At 47.3% G+C, this 27,312-nt stretch overlaps 1 protein-coding gene and 1 long non-coding RNA gene across 2 annotated transcripts in view; one reads left to right on the top strand and one right to left on the bottom strand.

Annotated features, from left to right (window-relative positions):
- The window catches only part of LOC125128304 (uncharacterized), a 194,907-nt gene extending 177,371 nt beyond the window's left edge, over positions 1 to 17,536 (bottom strand). The window contains exon 1 of the long non-coding RNA XR_007135199.1: positions 17,210 to 17,536. This is a non-coding gene — a long non-coding RNA (uncharacterized LOC125128304). The remainder of the gene's footprint in view (positions 1 to 17,209) is intronic.
- A 479-nt stretch (positions 17,537 to 18,015) lies between these two features.
- Positions 18,016 to 27,312, top strand: part of KLHL29 (kelch like family member 29) — a 306,133-nt gene continuing 296,836 nt past the window's right edge. Inside the window, exon 1 of the mRNA XM_047782559.1 lies at positions 18,016 to 18,269. The gene's annotated coding sequence lies outside the window, so the exon portion shown is untranslated. The remainder of the gene's footprint in view (positions 18,270 to 27,312) is intronic.

The raw sequence follows: 27,312 nt of genomic DNA, 5'->3' as shown, positions 1-27,312 counted from the left end.
ACAAAGTAACACTTCTAAATAACCTGTAATTTAAAAAATCAGAAATTAGAAATCTGTATGGAAATTAGAAAATATTCTCAACTGCATAATAATGAAAACCAATGTGTTAAAAACTTGTAGCTGGAGTTCCCATCGTGGCACAGTGGTTAACGAATCCGACTAAGAACCATGAGGTTGCGGGTTCGGTCCCTGGCCTTGCTCAGTGGGTTAAAGGATCCGGCATTGCTGTGAGCTGTGGTGTAGGTTGCAGACACGGCTTGGATCCCCCGTTGCTGTGGCTCTGGCATAGGCTGGTGGCTACAGCTCCGATTGGACCCCTAGCCTGGGAACCTCCATATGCCACAGGAGCGGCCCAAGAAATGGCAAAAAGACAAAAAATAAATAAATAAATAAATAAATAAATAAATAAATAAATAAATAAAATAAAATAAAAACTTGTAGCACAGAGCTTAAACTAGGCTTCAGGGGAAAATATTGAAACCCTTAAATGTATATTTTAGAAAAAAAAAAAAAGAAAAAGAGAAAACCAGTGACCTAATGACTACCTCAAGGTATTAGAAAAGAACGTCAAATTTAAAGCAAAGAAAATAAATAATAAAAATATTAGAAAAATGAAAAAGAAAAACTATAGAATAGATGCCAACTAAACCAAAAATTGGTTCTTTGAAAAGACTAATAAAATTTACAAATCCCTATAAAGACGGCTCAAGAAAAAAGAAGGAACAAACCACTAATATCAGTGCTCTTTTTAAAACAGCACCATCACTAGAATTCATACAAACATCAAAGGGGCAATGAAAAGATGTTATGACAATACATTTCACAATTTAGATTAAATAAACAAATTCTCTTTTTTAAAAAAATTACAACCTGAAAATGTTGACACAAGAAGAATTAGAAAGTCTTAATTATCCTATCTGCTAAAGCTGAACCCTGCATTCCCATGACCCAACAATTTTACTCCAATAGAAATGCCTACCAAAGGCGATGGAACGATGTGTAAGGCATGTTCATAAAGAACTACTCCTAAGAGATTAAAGATAGAGAAGCTACTCAAATGCCCATCAGCAGTAGGAAAGTTAACCACATCATGGGACCGCCATACAACGGAGCACTATCTACGACAATGTGAAAGCTGAACCCTGCTGAAGGCAGCAACATGGATGGATGTCACAGACACTAACGCTGAGTGGAGAAATTCAGATACAAAAAAATACATACTGTATGATTCCATTCATACGGCATCAAAGACAGCTTTTGATTACTTTGTGGAGGTAAGGAATGGGAGCAGCATACAGGAGGCTTTGGGAGTGCAGGCGATATTCTCAGACTATGCTCACTATGTAAAAACTTATCAGGATTCTTCAGACCATGCACTTCTCTGAATGTATGACAACTTAATTTTTTTTTTTGTCTTTTTGCCTTTTCTAGGGCTGCTCCTGAGGCATATGGAGGTTCCCAGGCTAGGGATCTAATTGAAGCTGTAGCCACCTACACCACAGCTCACGGCAACACCAGATCCTCAACCCACTGAGCAAGGCCAGGAATCGAACCTGCAACCTCGTGGTTCCTAGTCAGATTCGTTAACCACTGAGCCATGACGGGAACTCCAACTTAATGTTTTTAACTTACAAATAAATACTAAATAAGTCTCTGATGCAAGTTTGTTTCTGGGCACGTGTCTCTTTCTCGTAAGTAGTAAGATAGCAAGATAATACCTAACCCCTTTATATTCCTACCAATAGAACTTGAGAGCATTTTCAGGGCTTCCAACCTCGGATCATGCTTTTCCTATACCTTTTTTGGAAGAATGATTCCCTTCCTGCTTGGGAATAAACAATTCTCTATATTTGATGGATCTACACATAAGGAGGATAGCATGTGAGATAAGAAGGAGGGGCTCTGACCCCACCAATAAGCCCTATTAGAGGGACCAGCCCCGCCGGCAATGGCGCACCCAACAGAGGAGCCAGTAGCAGCATCTTAACTTTCTGACTATTGGCTGTTCTCAGATGGGTATTTAGAAACCATTCAAGCATCCATTCATCCACATACCTTCACACTTGAAGGGTTGGATACTGAGTGGTTCCTTTCTTGCCAGAGAGTAGCCACTTTTGCAAAGGGGTGGGACTCACTAGACAAACCCTTCCACAAATCATGGCGTTCTGGAGAAGAAAGAAACAAATTAGAAAGGTAAAAAGGTAAAGCTGGTTTTGCCATGCTGAGGTTTGCCCATACCTAGATTTATTTCGTTGACTGAAGCGGTTTTGTGGGTGTAAGCGATTTTTGAGGAGCAAATTAAAAAGGCTTTTCATAACTCCCAGGAGACAACGACATAGTACTAGCTAATGGCAGTTGCCATCTCTACAATAATTACTTTTATAATAATCTGTTTATTAATGAAGTCATCTGCAAAATGGATAACGGTTTCTTAAGATTTAAAGCACAGGGATTCTTCCTTCCACTTCATTTTGCCTTTTTTTTTTGTAAAAGTATACTGTGAAGTAACTCAAAATTTGCTGACAGATTTTACACACAATAATTTCAGAAATGCATGTTCAAGTAGGTTGAATAAACCCATATTTCTTGCATTGTGCCCTTAGATTATTCCCTCTGGTGAGGGAAACATTCTAAAATTGGTTGTGGTGATGCTTGCACATCTTTGTAAATTTACTAAAATTGCACACTTAACATGGGTAAATGTGTTGGTCTGTAAATTATAACTCAACAAAGCTGTTTTGAAAAAAAACAGAAAACAAATTAATTGAACATTTTAAAAAGTATTTTCTCAGACAAATACCATATGATATTACCCTTACATGGAATCTAAAATATGGTACAAGTGAACCGATCTACAGAGCAGAAACAGACTCACAGACAAGAGAACAGACTTGTGGTTGCCAAGGGGGAGGAGGAGGGAGAGGGATTAAACGGGGAGTCTGGGGTGGGTAGATGCAAACTAGTACATTTAGAATGGGTAAGTAATGAGGTCCTGCACAGGGAATTGTGTCCAAACATTGGGGATAGACCATGATGGGGGAATGATAGAAAAAAACACTGTGTATGTATGCATGACTGGATCACTTTGCTGTACAGCAGAAATTGGCACATTGTAAGTCAACTATACTTTAATATTAAAAATGTTTAAAAAATTATTTGTTTCCTCGATCTCACAGAAAGGTTGTGTTGAGAAGGGAGCATTCCGGGGAAAGGTGTTTACACAAAAGCGAGATGCAAACATGGGGAAAAGAAGATCCAAGAGTCCTAGTGGACCACAAACTGAACAATAAACGCAAGTTAGCGGTGGAATGTGATTTTTAGGAAATCAGGCCCCCTATTGGGAAGTGTCCTAAAAGCAGCACCCCTCATGCCTTAACACCATAGTTCTGGCGAGACAACAGACCCCAGGTACTGTCAACTCAGCACGTCCTCATTGCCACTCCTGCTATTTCCTTTTACCTTCATTAATTACCACCTTGTTCAGTCCTTATGTTGTCTAGTAAATGCTGGGCAGGGATAGTGTTGTATTCCTCCTTGCACTCAGAGTCCATGAAAAACCCTAGTGCCTAGCACAAAATAGGTGCTCAGTAAGGGCAGTTTCTGTCTTTTCTAGCTGAGTACTTGCCACAAACAAGGTGCTCAAACGTTAGCTTCCTACCCTTCTAGACTCTCAGGTGTTCCTCAACACAAATCTTATAACATGGGCTTGATGAAAGCTTTCACGGCACTGATGTGTGAACCATCTAGAAACCACCTGCCAGTGGGGTGAGCTGGGTCCCAGGACCCAGGAACAGGAGCTGAAGCCGGTGGACTCAAGGCCTTTCTCCTCCTCTCCCACCATCCAGCCACTCAGTGTCACAGATCACAGCCTCCACCCCCAGCCAAGTCCCTCCTGCATGCTATGGAATTTTTTGCTGCAAATACATCCTGGTGAATCCCGCCCCCCCCCACCCCCACCCCGCCGCTGCCACCATGTCCCCCAGGCCTTTCTCCAGCAAGGCTGTGCACAACCCACATCCAGCTCAGCGTGACCCAGAGCCCAGGCCTGCACAGCTAAGCATGATGAGAACTGGGCTGCAGATGGAGAGTGGACGGCGCTGACATACTGATGGTCAAGGTGGAGCACACAGGAAGGATGACCAGAGAAAAGACATGATGGGTTCATGGTCACACTCATTGTCCCAGAGCAGCACCGCGGGGCGGAGCCCGGACTAGAAGCCAGGGCCCTTGACCTTGGACCCAGTCTCTGCTGTGAGTTGGTTATGTGACCCTGAACACAGCTCTGAGCCTCATGGTCCCCATCCGTAAAATGGGGCACTGGTTTGTCTCTCACTCAGCTTTACAGATGCTGGAGGAATTGTTCCAGCACAGAGGGCCTGGGCAGGAGACTCCTCCACTGCCCACCTCAGCAGGGCCTGAACTCCAGGTTCAGGGGAGATGGTCTTCAGGTGGAAGCCCCCACCTTTATTCCTGCCCTGGGAGCCTAAATGCCGTCATCACCAGGCTGCTCCTGTTGTCGCACGGAATCATGAGGTTTTTAACCTGCGTCTCTGGAATCGCTTTACACTCTACCTGACAACTCTGTTACTTTGGGTTACAAACAAACTTTTACAGCTGTGTAACCTTTAGTCGACAAAGACTGTCAGATCTGAATTCAGCAAATTACACTCTTCCAAACTCCTGTAGCTGAGAAGGCCCAAGGTGACAAAATCCAGGAGGGGGGTAAAAGCTATGAGCTGAGGATGCTAAAGAGCTAGCACGGGAGGCCACTTAAATTTCCTAGGTAGCCAGAAATGTCTGCCTTACATGACATTTTAGGAAAACAAGCTACAATAATGTCACTGCTAAATTAACGCCATTAAAGAAAAGCGATTATTAGTGCTTAGAATTATGGGCTCTAGGAAGAAGAATAACACGAGCCGTACAGCATCAGAGTGGTGGAGTCCCAGCTCTTAGACTCAGAACCCAGTTTGAAGCCCAGCCTCACTGCTTCATGGTGGTATAGTGCGTTACTTAATTTTTCCACGGCTCCAGTTCCCCATTTGTTAAGTGGAAATGATGCCCAGCTCTTCAAGAGAGTGAGGAATTAAATTAAATACAGAGACAATTAATAAAGGGCTTGTAGTAGACTGAATAACAGCCCTCCCCAAGATGTCATTATCCCAGGCCCAAAACCTGTGAATACGGTACATCACATGGCAAAAGGAACTTGGTGGATGTGATTAAGCTAAGGACCTTGCAATGGGGAAATGAATCTTGATTATCTGGATGGACCCAATACAACCACAAGAGTCCTTCGAAGAGGGAGGTAAGAGGATCAGTGTCAGAAGAGCTATGATAAGAGAAGCAGGGAGAAAGAGAAAAGACAGACAGACAGATTTGAAGACACTACTCTGCTGACCTTGAAGATAGAGGAAGGAGCCACAAGCCAATGTAGGCAACCTCTTGAGGCTAGAAAAGGCAAGAGAAAGGATCTTCCCCTAGAGCTTCTAGAAGGAACTGAGCCCTGTAGACTCCTTGATTTTGGACTTCTGACCTCTAGAAGTGTCAGATAACAAATCTGTATTGTTTTATGCCACTAACTTTGTAGCAATTTGTTACAGCAGCCAAAGGAAACTCATACAGGATTTTTGAGCCCACTTTAGTACCATCCCGGCACTAAGTTATCACTCAGTGGTCCCCAGTACTAGTACCTGCTAATGGAGCTGATAATGATTTTTTTTTTCTTGGTAGCTAAGCACGCATTAGATAGCTTCACCCCTTCTTTGAAATCCTAACAAAGAATTTTTTCTCTCTCCACTTGGTCATGTCCATTGACAGGTGTTCCTGTCTCCAAGTAGCCCATTGTTTTGGGCAGCTGGGAGATGGCTGGAAAGAGTTTCATTTCTCAGGTGGACCTGAAATCTGCCTGGGCCCTTCTGCTCCTGACACCTGTTCAGGTAACTGCTTACAGGGCTCAGCTAACCTCTGAGTCTGTTCAGGGCTCTGGGCAGCTGAACAACATCACCAGCTAGTGCCACCTTCCAGCGTTTTTCTCAGTAGCTGTAGCTGCTGCCTGGCCTTGTGCAGGGGATGCTTCAGACGCACACGCTCAATCCTATCGTAAGTTTCATTTCATACCATCACCTTTAGCTTAATACTTGAGCCTATTCTTTGGGCCTTGTTTATGCTAACCAATGCATTCTCCACATGTCATCTTGAAATGTAACTATTTTATATCTGCCTTACCAATAAAAATATCAGCTGGAACCAAGACTGTGGCCTTTCACTAGAAATGTACTTTCATACTGACATTGATTAGCATCTTTGGGTATGTATTACCCAAATATTAGTCTGCAGTTGAAATTATTTTATCTTGCACACAAATTTATCATGCTATTCCCTGACAAATACCAACCTGAGGTGTGTCTGCCTCTACCATGGCTAACACAATTCCCTGACATAATAATCTAGCAATCCCTTCACAAAACAAGGAATACAGTTTCCTTGTTGTGGCTTGCTCTTAAAGAAGCCACGCAGGCTTCTAGAGAATTCTCCATTTTTCATATGCTCACAAATCAGCCTTAAATATTCAGCTTAATGAGGGTGAATAGGATATGCCCACTTTTACAGTGTGCAGAATCTGTTCCCCTTTCTACTAATAAAAGCTATATTTTCCCATCTCTAGTGTTCCATTTTCTTTCCCACTCTCCATGTTTCTTAAAGATAATCAGCAGAGGCTCTACAGCTTCGATGGTGAGTTGTCTCTTCTCCCTGGGGTGTAATTTGTCCTGGCCAAGAGACTTGAGCTCATTTACAGCAGGCTGGTGCTTGTTATAATCTCTTCACTCATCTTGAACCTCAATTTTCTCTTAGCACCATTTTCTTTTTCTTTTTAGTCAGTAGATTGTTCTCCTTAGCAAAGAAAAAAGGAGGTCAAATTCTGCTTTCTTGGTGTCATTCTAAAATGCAAATAGCATCACTTTACTTGGTCTACCCTAAACCCATGAGTGGCTGGTTCCTTCGCCTCCAGCAGTGGTTCTCAAACTCCTCTCAGGTGCTTATTAAAAATGCAGATTCTCCAGAGAATTCCCCTCTCAGAGGCTGAGTCAACTGCTCTACCAGTTAGGGTGGCAAGAGCTGCAAAAACAAACAAACCCCAAATAACACAACAGATCAGATGCAATAGAATTTTATTGCTTATTTTCTTGAAGCCCGCAAATGGGTGTTCCAGATCAGTGGGTAGCTCTCTCCAAACATAATTTCAGAGGCCCAGACTTCCTGGGTTTTGTTGCCCTGCAATCTTTAACATGCAGCTTCCAAGATCCCTATGTTTGCCTACATCGACGTGGACAAGAGCATGGAAAGCATTCAGGGCAGAATTTAATGGGTCGGGACTGGAAATGGCACATAATACTTCCACTCATGTTCCATTGATACGAGTGCCCCTAACTGTAAAAGAGACTAGGCAATAGGGTCTAAGTGCAAAGGAGGCCAGAAGATGCAGCCCAACTGCAAAGGACACTAGGAGATGCAGTCTGGCCCAGGAAGAAGAGAAAATGGTTATGGAGAACAATCTGCTGATGTGGGTGTAGGGTTAGACTTAGGAATCAGCCTCCCACATAATCCTGCTGTAGGACCCCACTCTGAACAGCACTGCCCTGTGCATCCCCAGTGCACAGCCTTGTTCAAGACCCTTGTGAGGAAGGCTCCTCTTTCCACTCTAGCCCTGTTTGCATTCTCCATCCTGCTCTAATCATGTGAAGCACTAGCAGCTTCCCCAGCCTAACCTGTGCTTGGCAATTCTTGTTCTTCCTGTCCTTCCTCCTATCGTTTTTGGCCATATCCTGCACATCCTTAAGGACTCAGCTCAACTGTAATCTCTTCTGACCCTGATCCAGCTGCCCCCAGCTGGCATTGGCAGTGCCCTTTCTAATGTCTCTGTTCTACCTGTTCTGAATCTCATCTCGGTATTGACCATGCCTTTGTTTACCTGTGTGTCTTCCCATTAGATGGGGAGATCCTCGAGGGTAGCAACCTTTTCTTGGTTATCTGTGTATCCTGAGCACCTGGCACTTTGCCTGGTACACAGTGGCACCCAGTAAGAGTTTGCTCCACAGAAATCCATAGTATTGGACATCTTACCACAATCACCAATCAGATCCTCTCTTGACTTTCCGCTCATGTCAAATAAGAAAAGTTTTTTGTTGTTATCCTGTCCCTTTTGCTGCCTTAATTAATTAGACCTAATTAGGTGTGTGTAACTCTACAATACATATGCCCCTTCTCCCCTTCTGCCAGCGGCACTCAAAGGTAACTTTCCCATAGCCGCTCTGGTTTCATCAACACCCACTGCCACCTGACTACTCCTCTCTAAGAGCATTAGCGACCACATATAAAGAATTCTATCAACAAGCATTCTTGACCCAGCTTCCCTTTCAGATTCTCATGGAATGTCCCCTAATTTCTTGGGGACCTTGAGGAGTCTGAAATCCAGTACATACATCCTACCATGCACACTCGTCCCCACTCTGTTACCCATAGAATCTAAGATGATTATGTGGCTCCCAACATTCCCACTTCTCAGTATTCACAGCCTATGTCCCTTTTCAAGTTAAACCTCTGTTTGTCTATGTTGTTTGTCCAAAATTAAGTTATAAAAGACATTACAGCTTTTGTCTTGGCCTCTCTCTCCCTCCCGCTCACGTCACTTGCTGCTCAGGGAGAAGCCAGCTACCATGTCTTGAGGCAGCTCTCTAAAGAGACACACAGGGCAAGGAACTGGGGCCTCTAGCTCACAGCCATGTAAGTGAATCTGGAAGAAAATCCTCCAGCCCCAGGGGAAGCCCTGAGATATCTGTAGGCCCAGCTGATGTCTGACCACAACCTCATGGGAAATCCTGAGCCAGAACTACCCAAGGATGTTGCTCCTGGATTCCTGACCCTCTGGCACTGGGTGAGATAAGAAATGTTGCATACGCGGCTAAAGGTGTGTGGCAATTTGTTATGCAGCCATAGATAACTAGTACATTTGGGTTCTTCCTCATTCCAATAGGAACCTTCCAGGTCAGATTTCAGTGGCCTGAGTGGTACAATCACAGGGGGGGGGGTGCCCAGAGCTCACCAGTGTGAGGCACCTGTTATATGCTTAGGTAGTGAAAAGGCACAACATGACATCCAAATTCCATTCCAGTTTTGAGACTTGTGTCTAGGAAGAGCCAGCCATATCCCCTCTCTAGCCAATGGGTTGCATCAAACTCCTTACTGATGAGAGAACACCTGCCCCTCTTTCTCTAGGTCGGCATTAAAACTTTTACACTCAGGCTTCATCAAGTCTCACATCCTTTGTTGTAAGGAATATACGGAAATTTTTAAAGAAAATCCAAGGCTTACAACAGTGTCTGGCATGTAGTACTAAACTAGTATCAGCTATTATTGACATTTTCATCACTGGCACATCATTATTTCACATACTGTCACCCTCAACTAACAACTCTGTTCCTTATGAACAACGCATACACATCCACTGCCACACTTCAATCTGGTTCCCAGGAAAAACCACCTTGATTATAACGATGAGTTCATATTTTATTTTTTATTTATTTATCTTTTTTTAGGGCGGCACCCGCGGCATATGGAGGTTCCCAGGCTGGGGGCGAATCAGAGCTACAGCCACTGGCCTGCACTACAGCCACTGGCCTGCACCACAGCCACAGCAACTCGGGATCTGAGGCACATCTGTGACCTGCACCACACCCCACGGCAACGTCAGATCCTTAACCCACTGAGCAAAGCCAGGGATTGAACCCACATCCTCATGGATGCTAGTCAGGTTTGTTAACCACTGAGCCACAGTGTGTACTCCTGCAACCCTTTTAAAATCTTAAATTCATTAATAGGAGTTGTCTGGAGATTGGTATATAAACATCTCAGATTACAAATACTGTTCTGATGCTTTCCAAATCCTCCTAGGTTTTTCTAAACCTGCTTATTCTAAGTTCTGGTTATTTCTAATGAAATTTTACATTAGCCATAACTCTCTGGCAAATTTTGAAATTGACCCGAAGCTGTCAAAAAATTACCAAGGATTTAGACCTAAGCTAGAAGATGCTGAACTTGTTGCTTTCTAGGAAAATTCACAACCACCTAAATGAAATGTGTCTGACTTGCAACCCTTTTCCTGAATCATCAATAAGTCAAAATCTATAAAGAATTGAAATGTTTTTCTAAATGAAACCTCCTGGTAAATATTTTTCAAAGGTTAAGACCTGTGGTGTTACCTTTTCCCACGATTAGCACTGGTCTCAAAAGACTGAAGGAGAAAACTTTTATCTCAATACTACTACTTTCTTCCATTTATAACAGGGTCTGATTTCTTAAACAGGTTCTATTCAAGACATCTTTTTTGACCTGACACAAATGCACCTTCCTTTATGCAATCAGGCACATTTGCTCTTTTTTCCCTTAGAAATCCTAACCATTGTACCCGTTCATCTTGAATGCTTAGGGCTTCTAATCCCACCTCCTCTCCCTCCTGGTTCTGTCTATTTCATTCCTAAATGTCTCCTTCGGCACCATGTTTTAGCCTGTAAATTGCTCAAGACATCTTGAAAGTAGGTAGGTAACCAGCCTTAAATTAATAAAAATAAATTAATATTTATTTATTAATTAAATAAATTAATATGGTTCTGAACAGAATGTCTAGTAAATCCGCCACTGACTAAATATCAAAGGGGAAACCTTCACACAGGCATCCTTTTGTAATGGCAACTAGCAAATCCTTCTGTTTTTATCATCCTGAGTTTTCATATATTGTATTTTCTTACAGCAAGATGCACCTGGACTAGAGGGTGACTTTTATCACAGACTTAGGCTATTTTTAAGACCCTTAGTAAATATTTGAGTTCAGGCCCTATTGCTTTTCTCTTCCTTGTTGCCTCTGACTCCTTAGGGACAGAGCCTCAGGAGCCAATGTGTTGACAGTCCTGTTTCCAGCGGGCATGACCTCACAAATTCCTCCTCCCAGACCCACTGCACAGAAAGTGCACACAGCTCCACAAATTCTAGGAGGGATGAACATGAAGATGAAATACAGGGGCACATATACCAAAGGACCTGAAATAGCTGAGGCCGTTAGATCCTTCACCCTGCAAGATGAAATGTATCTCACACTCTTGAGAGCGCCTGAAGCTTGATTTCCAACCACTCTGTCTTTAGGGAGAAGAATGAATTTGTTCCCTGGAGGAGGGGCTGCCTTTTGTTTGTGAACACAACAGGCAGCCTCGGCTTTAGGGATATGGAAATAACAATAACTCCTGAGACAGAGCCCTGGACCTCGCCATGTTCGTGAGACAGCTGATGAAAATATTTGTGGCAGAGGCTCTGCACGGTGGTTCCCCTGCTGCCTGGTGGTCCCCCAGCCCATGTGGAGTGTGCATGGTCTTAGCAGCCTGCATCCAAGCAGGGGACAGAGAACACAAGGGTCAGCCACTGTCCTGGAGACAGTCAAAGCTGGGCAGTCACCTGCCCTGGGTGGTCATCCTCCTGCTTCTAGCCCGGGTCAGGGCTTCAACATGACCAACTAACGACATGTCCTGGCCCCAATTTCTACTGAAATCTCAGAGGGAGATGAAAGATATTGGCAACCGTGGATTCTGGAATCCAACAGGGAACCAGCTAGGCTGTAACATCTTTATTCTTAAAAACAGCTTAAAAATATGTATGCAAAGAATTATGAGGATTCAACCTTTTCTCAAAAGTCTCCAGGGGTTCCTGTCGTGGTGCAGTGGTTAACGAATCCGACTGGGAACCATGAGGTTGCAGGTCGGATCCCTGGCCTTGCTCAGGGGGCTGAGGATCCACTGTTGCCGTGAGCTGTGGTGTGGGTTGCAGATGCAGCTCAGATCTGGCGTTGCTGGGGCTGTGGTATAGGCTGACAGCTGCGGCTCCGATTGGACCCCTGGCCTGGGAGCCTCCATATGCTGTGAGCACGGCCCTAGAAAAAGACAAAAAGACAAAAAAAAAAAAAGTCTCCTGAATTTTCCCTCTAGTGAAAACCTGCTTCAATGATGGAAAGAATCCTCTAACACAAATAAAATGTTTCTTACAACTGTTCTCCCAATCATTTGGGTCTTCCTGTTACACTCTGTCTTCTTTGATATTTTTTAAATATCAAAGGAGTAAAGTGGAATTCTGGTCACTGTGAACAATTCAGCCAATGGTCATGTATCGCCAATAAATATGTACTAAGCAACTATTAAACCCACTCCTTTTACCACCATGCTTGAAGAACCTCTTTATCAATGGGGAGGGTAGAATCCGCTCTCCAAAGGCACCCAAGCAGTGTTTCTTGTCAATTTGGGAGCCGGAACCATCCAGGAAAAGTGCTAGTGGCTCTGTCTAATTAGCACCCCGCCACCTGCAAACAAGTGGTACTGAAAAAAAGGTGCTGCATCCCCGCCATTGAGAATGCTTAAAAAGATACAACTGGTTTCACTCTGAATCTAAGAATCTAATAGTTCACTGATGGTGACAAAGAAGGAAAATACATTTTCATTTTTACCCAAAGGAAATGACTGTTAAGAACAAGTTGTGCTGCAGAATCTATCAGGACGAGTCCCCGATCCAAGGATCCCACCTCCTCTGCCTTTGGGGCCCCTGCTTTCTGCTCTGGCTGCTCTGGGCTCTTCTGCATCCCATGGAAACCTCCTCATTCCCCAGCTCCAGTCTGAGACCTGCCTCCTCCAAGAAGCCATCCTGACCTGCCCCAGTTCTGAGACCCTCCCCGGACCCTACAACACTTGGCGTCTTTTCCCCACAAATGAGCACTAAGTTAGGTTTCGAGGTAACAACTGTTGTTACCTTAACGTTCGTCAAGAACAAGAACCAAGTACAGGAGTCCCACCTTATCTGCAGAGAATATGTCCCAAGACCCCCAGTAGATGTAGGAAATCACAGATAGTGCCCAACCTGGAAGGTACTGGGGTTTTTTCCTATACTAGCGGGCAGGTAGTATATACAGCACAGACATGGTGGACAAAGGAAGGATTCAGGTCTTGGGCAGGGTGGGATGAGATTTCATCATGCTACTCAGAACGGTGTGCAATTGATAACTTATGAATTGTTTATTTCTGGAATTTTTGATTAAATATCTTCAAACCAAGGTTGATCACAAGGAACTGAAACTGTGGGCGGGCGGGTGGGTGGACTCCGGTATTGCGGTATTGTATTTGGAAGCCTCAGCCCCCTTTGGGGAACAGGCAGGGTAAAAATGAGCAGAGATGAACCACCTCGTACCTTCCCTGTACTCGTGAGAGCACCCTGCCCAAGGCTGAGCAGGCAGGGCCTCGGCAAAGGGCTGATTGAATGATTAGCATGTGCCTCTGCGACACATCCACAGAGCAGGGTGGCCACAGTGAAAATACAGCAGCTGTGACTTCTTACTTCCTGCTTTAATCAACACCATGGGGTTGAAATGCAGGACACACAGTAGGTGCTAAATAGATTTTTATGGATTGATTAACCACTGGAAGGGCAGTGACTTATGTAGGATTTATTAATGCTTGTGATGCCAAAGGGGATGGTTTTAGTGGAGCATAATGTTAGAAAAACAAAACAGCAAACACAAAACCCAACCAGCAGAGAGGCTGGCTCCTGCTCTATTTATACCCACTGCGCTCCTGGAAACAGCTGTCCTCTCAGACCTGAGGGTTTCTGATGAGACATCCACTCTTGCAAGTGGCCTGTGCATCCAGTAATCAAAGAGATGCTTTTTCCCGCTTCTACATCAGCCGAATGTGTCCTAAGACTGATTTCCAATCCTGGGTCCAAGGCTGGCTGCTGATAAAGGCAAAATCAGCAACCACGGTGTCTTCTCCAAGGGAAAAGCACTGGGTTAATGACCAAAGAAACTGCTTTTGTGTGTTGAGAGTGGTGAAAAGAACCAAAGCTTTGGAACCAACCAACCAGGCTCCAATTCCAGCCCTGCCACTTCCTGGCTGTGTGATTTCAGGAGATCCTCTACCCTCTCTGTGACTAAGCATTTGGGACTGATAACCTTAATTCCACAGGTTGCTACGACCATTAACCAGGTCTTGTGGGTAGAACACCTGGTACAACACTTGGCACATTGTAGCCATTGAGTAAAGTATGGCTTTGTTGTGGTCATTATTATAAACACAAAAAAGGGAGTTCCCACTGTAGCACAGCGGAAACGAATCCGACTAGGAACCATGAGGTTTCGGGTTTGATCCCTGGCCTCACTCAGTGGGTTAAGGATCTGGCGTTGCCATGAGCTGTGGTGTAGGTTGCAGACACGGCTCAGATCTGCCATTGCTGTGGCCGTGGCTGTGGCGTAGGCCGGCAGCTGTAGCTCCGATTTGACCCCTAGCCTGAGAACCTCCATGTGCCACAGGTGCAGCCCTAAAAAACAAAGTACATATATTCATACATACATACAAAAAAGGAGAGGAGGCCACCTCAGCCACAGTGGGCACTTCCAGACAGTCCCAATGTGGCTTCCTCTGATGCCTCTCTAGGTGACAGTAGTAGCCTTTCCAGCACCAAGTCCTTGTCTGATGGACGGCACAGATTATGGTCTATGCTCTAAGCAGGGACTGCGGGTTCCGGAGCATTCTAGTCCACCTCCCTGCACATCACAAGTCCACTCCTTCACAGCCCAGCTTGGAGCACACACATGGGTCCTGACCCCAGAGCCCAGCCTGGGGCACCTCTATCAAGACAGGGAGAACTGGCCTTTGACGCACGCTCCGCAGAGCTGATTTTGTGCTTCAGGGAGAAATGTTTTTGGGGGTTTGTTTGTTTTTGTTTGTTTGTTTGTTTGTTGGCTGCACCAGGGGCATGTGGAAGTTCCTGGGCCAGGGACTGAACCCACACTGCAGTTGCAGCCTGTGCCACAGCTGTGGCAAAACACCAGATCCCTAACCCACTGCACCACATGGGAACATCCCATGGCAAAATCTCTGACCAGGGCCAAAGAAGCCCCCATGTGTAACAATAAACCAATCTCATTTACCAGGAAAAGAGATTCATGCCAACCACGCAGCATATCCCAAATGCCACAAAGCAGGGCAGTGAATAACCCAGAAGAGCCTCAGCTACCAGCAAGGTCTATGTAGAAAGAGAGATCACTTACACAACACAAAGCAGATCCAGTGTATGTCACCGAGACCCTGGGGGAACAGGGGCAGACGACATGAATGACAGCGCTCCAGATGAAATGGAGTTCATGTCTTGATCAGAGCCCACGCTTCCTAAGTCCATACCCAACAGTTCCTTGCTGGGCAGAGCCCCACTGCAGGGGAAGATCTAGGCTTCAGACTCCTGAAATCTTTATTTGCATTCAGGCTCTGGGAATGAAAGAAGGGTGGGGTACAAAGGGTGCACAAGCCCACTAGGATTCCAATTCACACAGCTTTTCTCATTCTCCTGACAAGCTGGCACCCCTGGTGAGCTGTTATCAAGCTCCAACCCTGAGAGCATTGCAACACTCCAGAACCAGCACCCTTGGCATCACGTGGGCGGATGCACACTCAGCACAGCCCCTCTTCTCTGATAACGCCTGCAGGGACAGTGGGAGAGTCCTTACACCTTCACCTAGGCATGTAGCTGAGGAAGGATTCTCGGAGTGCATAGTTGTTTCTTGCATTCGAGAAGCATTCAAAATGATCTGTAAGACATTACAAGTGCCTCAACCTGCCAGAGCTTAACCCGTCCCTTAACCCTGCGAATCTTAGTCACAGGTCCATAGTGCCCACAACCCATCCTACACGCCCCTGCTCCAGAATGTAGCCAGGTGGATCCCACATGCTCACAGTTAGTGGACCCATGCAGATCCTGTCAGAGAAAGGCTTCCTTCGACAAGAATGAACACGGACTCACCTGCGCCTTTGTTCTCCTCTTGGCCTTCAGCACTTGAGGCATTACCTGAGTCCTTTTTAAAATTCCCCTTTAAGCCCTTTCTGCTTTCTCCCATTTACATTACCTTCAATCACTTTTCACACACGTGTTAAGAACTGAGCATTCAAACCGCATCTCTTGTTCCCCTTCAGGCTGTTGGAGGAACCGTGGGGGCTTTCTTGCTCCCCTTCCACCTGTTTCCCCTTGGAGGCACCCTCTGTCACCCTCTCTTAAAGACTTGCCACTTTTCCTGGCTGACCCCACCCTCAAGGACGGATTCCTCCCTGCAGTGTTTTGCCCTGTCCTCTCCCCACCCCCAGGCTTCCCACACCAAAACTTCATTCGATTTTGTTCTTTTTTTCAGGAAAAGCAGTTCCTCGAACACCAGCGGGCCATTTCCCCGGTGTTCTCATTCCCTTGCACTGACAGTCGTCCTGCTACCCTCAGTAGATTATTATTATTTATTATTTATCAGCCGCCACACTGTACTCTGCCTTCCCACAAGATATTAAAGTAGACACAATCCGGCACTGAGTTTACAGCCAAGGAGAGCAGAGGCCTGGATTCAGACATCACAGGAGTGAGCTGAGAGATTTACCAACCGGCCCTCCCCCTGCCCTGGCGATGGGGGCGGGGCCTGGCAGAGCCCGCCCCGGGCTGGCTCCTCCCAGTTCAAGCCAAAGAGCAGGCAGCTCCCCACCTTTCCACACGCCCTCCCCAGTTTCTATCCAGGCCTCAGGCCTGAGCGGCTCTGCCTCGGCCGGTGGAGGTGGGGAGGGGAGAGGTCGAAGCCCCACAAGTCTTAACATTCCGGCTGGAGGTGGGGGATGGGGGGAAATGATATATTTACTCAGAAATTCAATACCAAACGGTGGGGGAGGAGGGAGAGGTCGGGGAATAAAAACCAGATCTCGAGAATTACCAAGGACGGGAAGACGGGTGCTGAAATGAAATGTTCTGGCATAACGGAAAAGCCCTCGCTGGGGCTGCCACCGGCCTCCAGCCAAGCCTTTCCTATCCGGGGTGCAGTCGGGGTCTGCGTAGACAGCGCGTGGAGACGGAGCAGGGATGGAACTATGAAGGTCGGTGTAGACAGTGGGAGTCCATGTAGGCATGGAAGGCTGGTGTGGCCTGACTGAGGAGGGGCTGTCTAAACAGAGAGAGGTCTTGCGGATTCAAGAGGGTCAGTGTGGACAGGAAAGTCCTTGTACACCGAGAAGAGTCCAGCCTGACAGACTAGCGAGGGCCGGTGGTCAGGATTTGCAGGGCTAGCCGTAGTTCTTCAGAGATTTGGACAATTCCTGCTCCTTACCGTGGCTGGAGTGTCATAGGGAGGGCGGAAGCTGAAAGACGATTGGACTTTTCGTTCTCAAACTTTTCTGCCAGTTTCCTCAGGTGTTGAGAGCAGACGGGGAGGTCGCTTCAGCCGCGTCCCCCAACCCTGGGCCGACCGGGCCGGGAGGCCCGGGCCCAGTAGCCGGGGCCACGCACAGTGCATCTGCCGGGCGCGGCCGCCGAGGCGGGCGAGCCGGGAGCCACCGCAGGGGGGCGGGGGCGGAGGACGGACGGACGGACACACCCGCAAGCACTCCGCCCCAGGCCGGGCGCGCGCGGCTGCGGGGGATCCCTCGGGCCCGGGGAGCAGCGCCGGGTGCCCGGCCGGGGGCGCCCCGCCTCCCCCACCCTCCGCCCCCGCCCACTCGGGCGCCCGTGATTGGCTCCGCCCGCCCCTGGCTGCGCGCCGAAGCCCGCCTCCCTCGCAGCTAAAGCAGACGGTACCCGGAGCGGAGCGAGCCAGAAGGGAGCATGGTCCCCGCGCCGCGGCCGCGCCAGCCCCCGCGCCGCCGCCGTCCTCGCCGCCGCGGATCTAGCTGCAGCTCCAGCCCCGGCCCCGGCTCCGCAGGGCCCGCCCGCAGCCCCGGCGGCCGCCGCGCCTGAGCGCAGCCCCCGCCCGGAGCCCGAGCCCCGAGCCTGGAGCCAACCCCAGCCCCGCGGCCGCCGCGGCTGCGGGGAGAGCGGGGGGGCGATGCTGCCGGAGCCGCCGCCGCCGCCGCCGCCTCGGTGAGATCCGCGCCGCGCCGCGCATAGCCGCACAGGCTGACAGGCAGAAGGACTGACTTCCCTCTCCGGGCATCCTCCCTGGGCTGCCGGGAGGCGGCGGCGGAGGAGGAGGAGGAGAAGGAAAGGGGGGAGAAGGCGGAGAGCAGGAACGCGAGGAGGTGGACCTGGATCCGTTTCTCCCGGCCAGGACCCGAGCGGCCCCAGCTACCGCTACCCGCCGGCGCCGTCCGCTATCCATCAACCCTCCTGCGCCCACTCGCTACCCCAGGCTCTCTGCGCGTCGGGCCGGGGCCGGAGCCGCGCGGCCAGAGGTAAGAGCCAAGCTAGGGCTCCAAGGATGCGACGCCGGGGACCCGGGGTCCTGGAGGTTGCGTGGGGCTGGGCCGGGCTTGGGAGCGGGGCCCGAGAACCGGGAACACTGGGCTCGGCTCCCGCGGCGGCGGCGGCAGGAGCCTCCCGCGTCTGGACTCGCAAGGCTGCAGGAGCCCTTGCGCCTGCGCTGCTCCAAGGGAAAAAAAAAGGGGGGGAAAAAACTTCCTGCCCCCGGGTGTGTTTGCACGGGGGCTGCCTGGAGCCAATATCGCGGTGGTAGGGGGTGCTGGAAGCGAGTGTGACCCCCAGCCGGTGCAGCTCCCCCCCCCCCAGGCTGGGCCCGAAAGCGTGCGTCCCTCTCCAAGCCACCTCCCCTTAGCGGCCCAGGGCCCGGGCTGGGCCGGGGGCCAAGAGGAGGCACCGGAGGGCTGGACCCCAGGGGAAGCCACGCGCCTGGCCTTTTTTTGGGGGGGGGGAGGAGCGCGCCTCTGTGCGGCGGGGAACCAGGCTGGGGTTTCTGCACCCTCCCCTCCTCAGACCCCGCATTTGGGGACAGGGTCTCTTCACTCAATCCCAAGTAACTTTCGAGGTAGAGGAGCGTGAAAACCAGAGAGAAAACCCGTACAGACCTTGTTGTGACCCCTCTTCCTTTAACACCTTGTGGGTGCCAGCGTGTTTATGGGACGCGGAAAGGAGAGATTATGGGGATGGTGAAGGGGCAAGGAGGTGGTGTCGGGTGGGGAGGAGTTGCTTATGTGTGGGATAGCGTGGACAGGGAGATGTGTAATGTGGGAGTGTGGACGCGCGCCCCGACTGCCGCGAGAGGTGCCAGGTGGCAGAGGGCTCACGTCCGGGTCTCTGTGGCCTGGAGCGGGCTGGGAGCGCGAGGGTTATCTGCGGTGGCAGTGCGGGCGCGAGCGCTGGGCAGTGAGGGCCCCGGGCCGCGGGCCCCGGGCCCCAGGCCCCGAGGGAGGGGCGCGCTCATCCAGGGCCGGGAGAACAGAGTCCAGAGCCGGGGTGGGTCCGAGGCAGCTCCAGGCAGGTCGAGTTTGCGTCGGCTCGGGGAAGGCGGGGACGTGCTGCCTGCCTGCAGCCGACAGTAATGGGGCCAAAGCGCGAGTCTCGGATGCCTGGGTCCGCCAGCTGAGAAGCCGGTTGTCGTTCTTGGGCTCTGGAACCCATGGCAGACATTGTCAGTTGGCGGGTCCTCTCGGGGGTCCCTAGGGATGCTGATGGGTGAACAGCCGCCGCCTTTGCCATCCTGCCGGCTCTGCAAACGCTCTCCTCCCTCCCTACGGTGTTTGCGCCGCGGCACGCCTGGGGCGAATCGTGGACAAGCGTGGACGCAGGTATTTATGTAGCTTTAGGGAGACCTCGGCGCTGGAGGGACCGGACCGCTGAGGACGGTGAGCTGCTGCTGCCCGCGAAACTTCCACTTCGTCAGCTCAGGGACAGGCAGGCTCCCCTGCTGCAGACTTCAGCTTCTCACCAGCCCAGCTACGCTGGGATTCGGACTCCTCTTGCAGTGACAGATCTGTCCTGGTTACAGCTGTATTTACCCTAATTTCAGTTGCTTTAAAGTCGTCTGTCTAGTCCCCACAGAGTTCCTTTTATTGCCCTGTGGTCTTATCTCTAATTCAGACCTGTGAGGGCAGATTTAAGGAATTATTTCGGTTTAGGATGAATGACAGCAGACTTAATTAGCCTACCTCATTCGTGATTTTTTTTAAAAAATTACATTGTGGAGTGTAGAGCTACTTTTTCACTCTTTTTTTTTGGGGGGGGGGGGCATGATGAACAACTTTATAGATTATACATTCCCACTCTTGGCCAATAAATTGTCAGATCATATACAGGCGGATACTAAAGGCTGGTCGATATGCATGTATGTGAGTAGTCCCGTATTCTAGGCATTTGTACAAGTATAAAGCTGTGTGCCACTGATGACTGTGGTCTCTGTCCCCTACATTGTTCTGAGTACACTTGATTTATCATCCACCACAAATCAGGAAATCGCTAGCATATGTGCCCTTAAACTCTATATGAATTTAATGGCATTTAAATTGGCGTATGGGCTGGTGCATTTAACCAATTTTAATAACTTTTCTGCACAAGCATCTTATAAACCATATTTGTCCATGATTAAGAAGAACGTTTTCTTCTATTCAGTCTCTCCATTTCTAGCACAGTTAACAGAAATTTGTAGGTCTCCAACTTTCATTTGCAAGCAACAATCCTAACGAAATACCTAGAGTTGTACTGAAATAAAATATCCTATGGTAGCCATGGTAACAAATAGATTAAGGGTTATTGGTTTTCATCTGTATGTGATGGGAGGGAGGAATCTAGTGTTTTGTCTTTTTAATTATGCTTCTAATGAGTGGTGGTCATACTTCAAGTACTCAGTGTGGAGATAAGCAAGCGAGACTGAGAATTCAGTTTTGTGAGAGGTTTATTGGAACAAAGACTAGTAGAGCCCAAGAGAATGACTTCTGCTAACTGCGGCTCCTCATACCCAGAAAGCAAATGGATAAAACCTTTTTTTTTTGTTTTCAAGTAGATGAGAATGGAGTTAGTCCCTTTAAAATTAGAAAATTTATTTTGTTTTTAAGCTCTTACCAAGGGAACCTTTAAATCCAGCCCATGTTTTCTAGGAATAAACATGTTGGAAGTGTGGCTGTTGGTGTGGATTGAGTGTCACAGTTGTTATCAACACCTGTCAGTCTAAGTGAGGCATATCATTAGTCTATTCAAATCTTGCCTATTTCAATATTCATGCATTTCCATGGTGATCCATTCCATTTTTGTTTACTTAGTCAACCTTATAAATCTTTGGCATCAATTTCAGTTGTACCATCTTTTTTTCTTCCACTATCAATTGATTTGGCTGCAAATCATTCCCAGTTTAAAGTGTTTCCTTTTTTTTCTCTCTCTCTGCTAGTTCGCAAAAGTTTATACCACTCCTGGTTGCACACAGATATAAAGAGGTTAATTTTTTTAATAAGACTCATGTAACACCACTGATGCTAACGTATCTCATTTTATATGTGTGTGTGCATGGGTTTTTTGCTTTTTGTTTTTCGTTTTCTTCCAGCAGGCTTACCCTAAAGCTTTCTTGCTTTATGGCCTGGAGATGCCAATCCAACCCAGCAGAATTGTCTAAAGGTTTCGTTCCCTCCTTCCTTTCCTCCAGCTTGGCCTCCTCCTTTCCTTCCTCCCTCCCTTTCTCCTTCCTTCCTTCCTTCCTTCCTTTTTTTCCCACTCCCTACCCTGTTATGCTTCAAGGATTCTTTATGTCTTCAGCTAAATCTGGCTCAAACAGACATCCGGACTTTGTGTATCAGAATAGGCCTGTCCTCCAAGGATCTTTTCTCTCCATAGTAGCCAAAGACAGAAGGTCTTTGGAGCATCAGGGGATTTTAGGAATACAATATACGTTTAGTCACAGCATATAGTGTCTCCAGGATTATTGTAACATTGTAAGTTCACTGAACAGGCAGCTTTGCTTAAATGCGAATGATGATTTTGCTCACCCGCTTTCAACTTTGCTTTCTAATGATGCAGTCCCATGCTAATCAAACCCTGTATATTTCAGAAATATCAAGGCAAGCATTAGCACGCCGCTGACTTATTAGGATCAGGCGAAATAATTGGAGCACTTAAGTTCAAAGTCAGATGGAGAAACGGAATTATAACCAATCTTGTGATTCTATAATCAGTCAACTAAGTGCTTACTTGGGGGTAGGGGGGAGGAGTAAACACCAGGAATAAGAAATCTAGCCCTTGGTTGTGGTGGATGAGGATAAACCAAGGCAGAAATTATGTCAGTTGACTGGAGAATAAGAAGTCTCTTTGCCGACAGATAAAGCACACGTAGACCCACGCATTGAGAAATTAGAAGAATATTTGTACTTGTGCAAAGGATGAGCACTTGCTCTTACTCAAGAAATCAGGTTTCCATCTCCTAATGTGCTTAAAAAATGGTCTTAATAATTTTAAGAAGGAAAAATCTGTCAGAATTCTTTACCAGCCTGTTGGATGAAAACTCCTGAGATCCAGATCTCTCTGAAAGCAACCTCTGGCTCTTCCTACAACAGCTACCCACTGATTTTCTCCAAGTTCTAGGTCAGACAGGTAGTCCCACTTTCTTTAAGGAACTCACTTGCAAACAGGAAAAATTGGAGCTGCAAAAACGATCATTGGAAGGGCAACACAATTATTCATGAAATGAACTTTAATGTCTTGGGGCATTTCCACCCGTTAGGGTGAGAAAGGGGAGGTTTCTTATTTCCCATGAGGGAGGATACCTGCATGAAATTCACATCATTCAGACTCTTGACTCTGCAGCAGCTGAGGATGATTCAGAAGCCAGAACAGGGGTGGCAGAGCATTGTGTAAAGGATCAGGTCTGGACCAAGAGGTCAGCTCCCCAAACATTTAAAGGCTCTCATGGGCCTCACAGGTGTCAATTTTTATAGTTATTTTATAGTTCTGAAATTTTAAAATCATTGGTTCTTTTAAGTCATATATGTGTTTGTGAGAGAGAGAGAGAATGTATATATACACATATATACAAATAAGTATATTACATATGTAATATGTACGTATACCTACATATATACAGATATGTATTCTGCCACTTTATTTTTTTAAATAGTGGTAAGAGGAAATCCATAACATAAAACTTAACATCTGTTACCATTTTTAAGTATATGGTTCAGGTGTGTTAATATTTATATTGCTAGGTGAATTTTGTCATCATGCAAAACTGAAACTCTGTACCCATCAAGCCTCAACTACCCATTTCCCCCTCCCCAGCCCCTGGGAACTACTATTCTATTTTCTGTGTCCATAGATTTGACTACTTCGGATGCCTCACGTAAGGGGAATTGTACAGTACACGTCTATGAACATGGGTGTGCAAATATCTCTTCAAGATACCACTTTCAGTTCTTTTGGATATGTCCCCCAAAGAGGGATTGCTGGATTCCTCCACTTGTTACAAGGATATGTTACAGTGATCGTCTGTTTAAGAGACATGGTGCAAATGCCGTCAACAGAGTGCAGTCAGACAAAGCATGCAGTAGACGTGACCGACATTTGTTCTTCCTTTTCTGTGTGTACATTTCCTCACAGGTCTCTCCCACCTCTTACGTTTTGCTTGAGGGCTTGCCTGATGGGCGGAGTGGAGCAGTGATGGAGCAGAGTGGGTAAAAGCAGGGGCTCAGTGTCAGACATGAGGTCCGGGGCCTGGTGCCTGCCGGCCGTGTGACCTTGGAAAAGCTCCTGAATCTCAGTAATCGTGGCCAAAATAACTCTGATAAAACCCGCATTGCCGTGTCTGGCCCAGAGGAGGGCTCTAGAAAAGATCACTGCGGTGAAGTAGTCATGATAGAAAAGGCAGCAGCAGTCCCCAGAGACCTGCAAAACCATAGACACCTATCCTGCTAAACTTGATCCTAGACTTTTCCGTGGTATGCCAGTGTGTGCATAAATATATTGTATTCTGTGAGTCTCGTTATTAGGACTTATGCTGAAGAGCATGAGAGATTTGCATGACAATTATAATAGTTAAAAATATCTGTGAGTGAATTTGATATATGAACTTTTAATTCCATTTTTAGTATCATAATTTTAGAGTGGATATGGATTTTAGAGGTCACTCAGTCTACCTATTATTCAATCACCAAACCTGTATCAAACCCCAATAATATAATAATAATAGCTGCCAGTTATGGCTGCCCACTGTATTTTAGTGCTTTACATACATTATCTTAAATCCTCATATCAACGCTGCGAGGTAGGGATTATCCACATTTTACAAATGAAGATGAGGCTCAGAAAGGTAATCAACTGGCCCCAGGCCACAAATCTAGCCACAGTGTACATCTGGGTTTGAACCCAGACCTGTCAACTACCAATCCGTCTTGTCTTTTCTCGTGCCTGTGTGTGTGTGTGTGTGTGTGTGTTTGAAACTCCAAACTGGGTTGCATTTGCACCACCTCGCATGGCCTGTTATGTGCCAGTTACTGCATTGTCTGTGCTAATTAACATTTTAAATAGAATAACTCTATTAGAGGGCCCATGAGCTTAAATAAGAATATTGACCAACACTCACAGGACGTTTGGCCTTGCCTACCTGCTTCCCTTTACTCTGATTCCTGGAAGGCTAATGAGAAAAACTTTGAGATGCTTGAAGGGCTTCTGGTTTCCATGTTGAGCCAATATAATAAATACGTAGCAAATTGCAGAGTAGAAACAATGTGGAAAGGATGCAGGATACATCTGGGACCACTAAAGCCTGATCTGGGTGTGTTCACTTTTGAATGCCAGTGCCTAGCACAGTGCCTGCTATGCAACTTGATAGTAAAACTGTTTGCCTGGATAAATTTATACCCAGAGAAGGTGTCAGGTAATAGACATCAAAGCCTGCTTGTTGGATTTCCTTTTCACTCGGTAGCTACGTAGCTATATCTTCGTGCTTTTTCATTGTGTGGAATTTTAGATGCTATATTTGGGCATATATCTATTAAATATGCTTGTGGATGAATTCTAACTAATCTAAATGGAATCTTCTAGGATTTATGACTTGAAACTTTGAAGACTAATTTTCTTGGCGCCTCTTCATTCTGGTGATAACTTGAATCTATTTGGCACTTTCGAGGGTCGGTCCGAAGTCCTTGCTAGTCCGTCCTTCATGTCACACTTATTTGTGAGGTGTTGTCCCCACTTAGATTTTTAATCTATGGCATTTCATAAAAGCATTGCTTTAAGGAAAAGGAAAACAGCTCACAATCATAGAGCCCACTGTGAAAGGGCAATAAGCTGTATTTTCCAACTTCTCCTGTCCTAGCTTTATTCTTTAGATTGGGCGGGGGGTGTTTGCCTGTGTTTGGAGCTGGGGAAGAGGATGTGAACAGAACCTGGCCGGAGCGGCACCTCAAAAATGTGTTTGCTCCCTGTTTTCACTCTCTCAGCCCTCGCTCAGGCAAGGGATGGCTTCTCTGGGTTAAGATTCGCTGTGAGAAAAGCTTGGTTATGGTGCCTTTGATCAAACTTGTAACGGAGTGAGCACACAGGAAATAAAGCTGGGCGAGGGTGAGACAGCAGGGGCTCTGGGTGCCCGCCTGGCCAGCTCCACCCCCTCTGCCTTCCTCACTCCCTGGCTCATTTCCACCCTCCAGGTAAAGTCAGGCAGGAGGCTTTCGTTTTCCTCAGGCATTCCTGCAAAGCTCTTAGAAGCAGAGCCAGGCTGGGAACAACGACGAGGCAAAAGCAGACAGGAGGACTCCCTCTCTCTGCCTTGTGAAAAGCAAAAGTCAGTCAAGGGCTTAGGCCAAATGAGAGGCGGGACAGTTGCCAGGTCATGGCTGTTTTCCTTTTGGATATTTAGGCACATTGAGAAGTGGTGGGGAAAGGTGAGACGCGAATTTTAAAAAACAAAACAAAAACTCACCCTTCTCTTTTCTCTTTTCAAAAGTCTAGCTTCGAGCATTTGCTTTCAGATCAGAATTGCAGCTGGACTCAGCCTCCTAAGGAACTTTAATGATATATATTCATCTCCCGGAGCTTCTAAATGAGTATAGACTCAGTAACTGATAACTGAGCAGGGACAATGGAGAGAGCAGTTCCTGCCATGTGGCATTTCATTGTGGCTTGCCTTGTGACATGGGTACCATTATTCCCATTTTGCAGATGAGCCCTAGAGAGACAGAGCATTTGCCTGAGGTCAAACCAACAAACACAGGTAGCCGGATGGGTCAGAGGGACGCACAAGCCTGGCCTCCAGGCGGACTGCCAACCTCTGAAGAAGCAAGAGAGCCAGTATTCCCTTTCACATGGAACACCAGTTGCTTATTAAGATAATAGAATATACACACGCTTAGTCACGTTGCTCACTGGTTACTGCAGTTGACATATTAAGTCGAGGTCTAGCGGATTTTATTTTAAGGCTTGAAATAAAGCTGACACTGAGACCCATTAGTATAATTTCAAATACCTTCACACTTAAACTCACAGCCATCATCATTTGTAAACCTCACAAAAGTTCAATTCTGAGTCTACCTTAAAGGCTTAGGTCTGAGTGGCTCCTTTTCTCTGTGGTCCGAAGGCTTCTTAGGGTGCCGTGATTTACATGTATGAGAATCGAATATTTGAAGATGAAACGGGTTCCTGTTTACAATGCTTAGAATAGTACCAGACATGTCATAACTGCCGTCTATGTGTAAGGATGGGTTGGTTTCTGCTCCCATTCACATGAACAAGTGGTTATTTCTGGAATCATTTCGGAAGTCACCATCTCCTTGAAAGCAAGGACCAGCTTTGTCTCTTGGCCTTGGACCTGGCACTTTGTGGGTACTCCCCGAGACATGGCCCCGACCGTAAGCTCCCAGTCTAGCTGGGAAGCCCCCGGCGTGTGGAGAGCACTGGCATGAGAGGGGTGAGGGTCCCGTCCAGTTGAAAAGGATGCTCCTCTAGACCTGGTCCTCAGATCGGTGCCAGGCCACAAACTGGTAAAGCATTTAGACAAGATAAAATGGGAGTAAGCACTTAGAAACGTCACTGCATCGGGCACGGCCTCGTCAGCCAAGACCGTGATCCTTGGGCTTCTTTCACTGAAGGCGTGGACCACATCACCTGGGCCCCGTCACACCGCCACGTGAGTTGCCGAGAGAGCAGCCTGTGATGCGAGCTGTGGTCTCGCCATGCGTGCTAAGACTGCATTTCGGTTCTTAACAGATTGGAGATACAAATAAAACCCCCAAACCTGGTCTTTCACCACAGACGGGGTAGAGTGCCGCGTGGGAGCCTCAGCGCAGTTTTCTCACCAAAGCACGAGCAGTGATTCTGCTGAAGCTCTGATCTCGAACCCCTCCTCAGGGAGGCCAGTCTTGCCACCTTTGGGACAAGGGGCAGACTGAATTTTGGCCAGGCCCGCGGTGCTCACTATAGCGGGGGCAGCTGCCCGGTCTGTTCTGAAGTGACTGTTGTGTCAGGTGGGCCTCGGCTCGGCGTTTATGTGCACGCCCAGCCGTCTCCCTG

This window comes from Phacochoerus africanus, chromosome 5, assembly GCF_016906955.1.
Source record: "Phacochoerus africanus isolate WHEZ1 chromosome 5, ROS_Pafr_v1, whole genome shotgun sequence".
Classification (NCBI taxonomy): domain Eukaryota; kingdom Metazoa; phylum Chordata; class Mammalia; order Artiodactyla; family Suidae; genus Phacochoerus; species Phacochoerus africanus.
The sequence above is the reverse complement of the archived record's forward strand: the minus strand, read 5'-3'. Positions and strand labels throughout refer to the sequence as shown.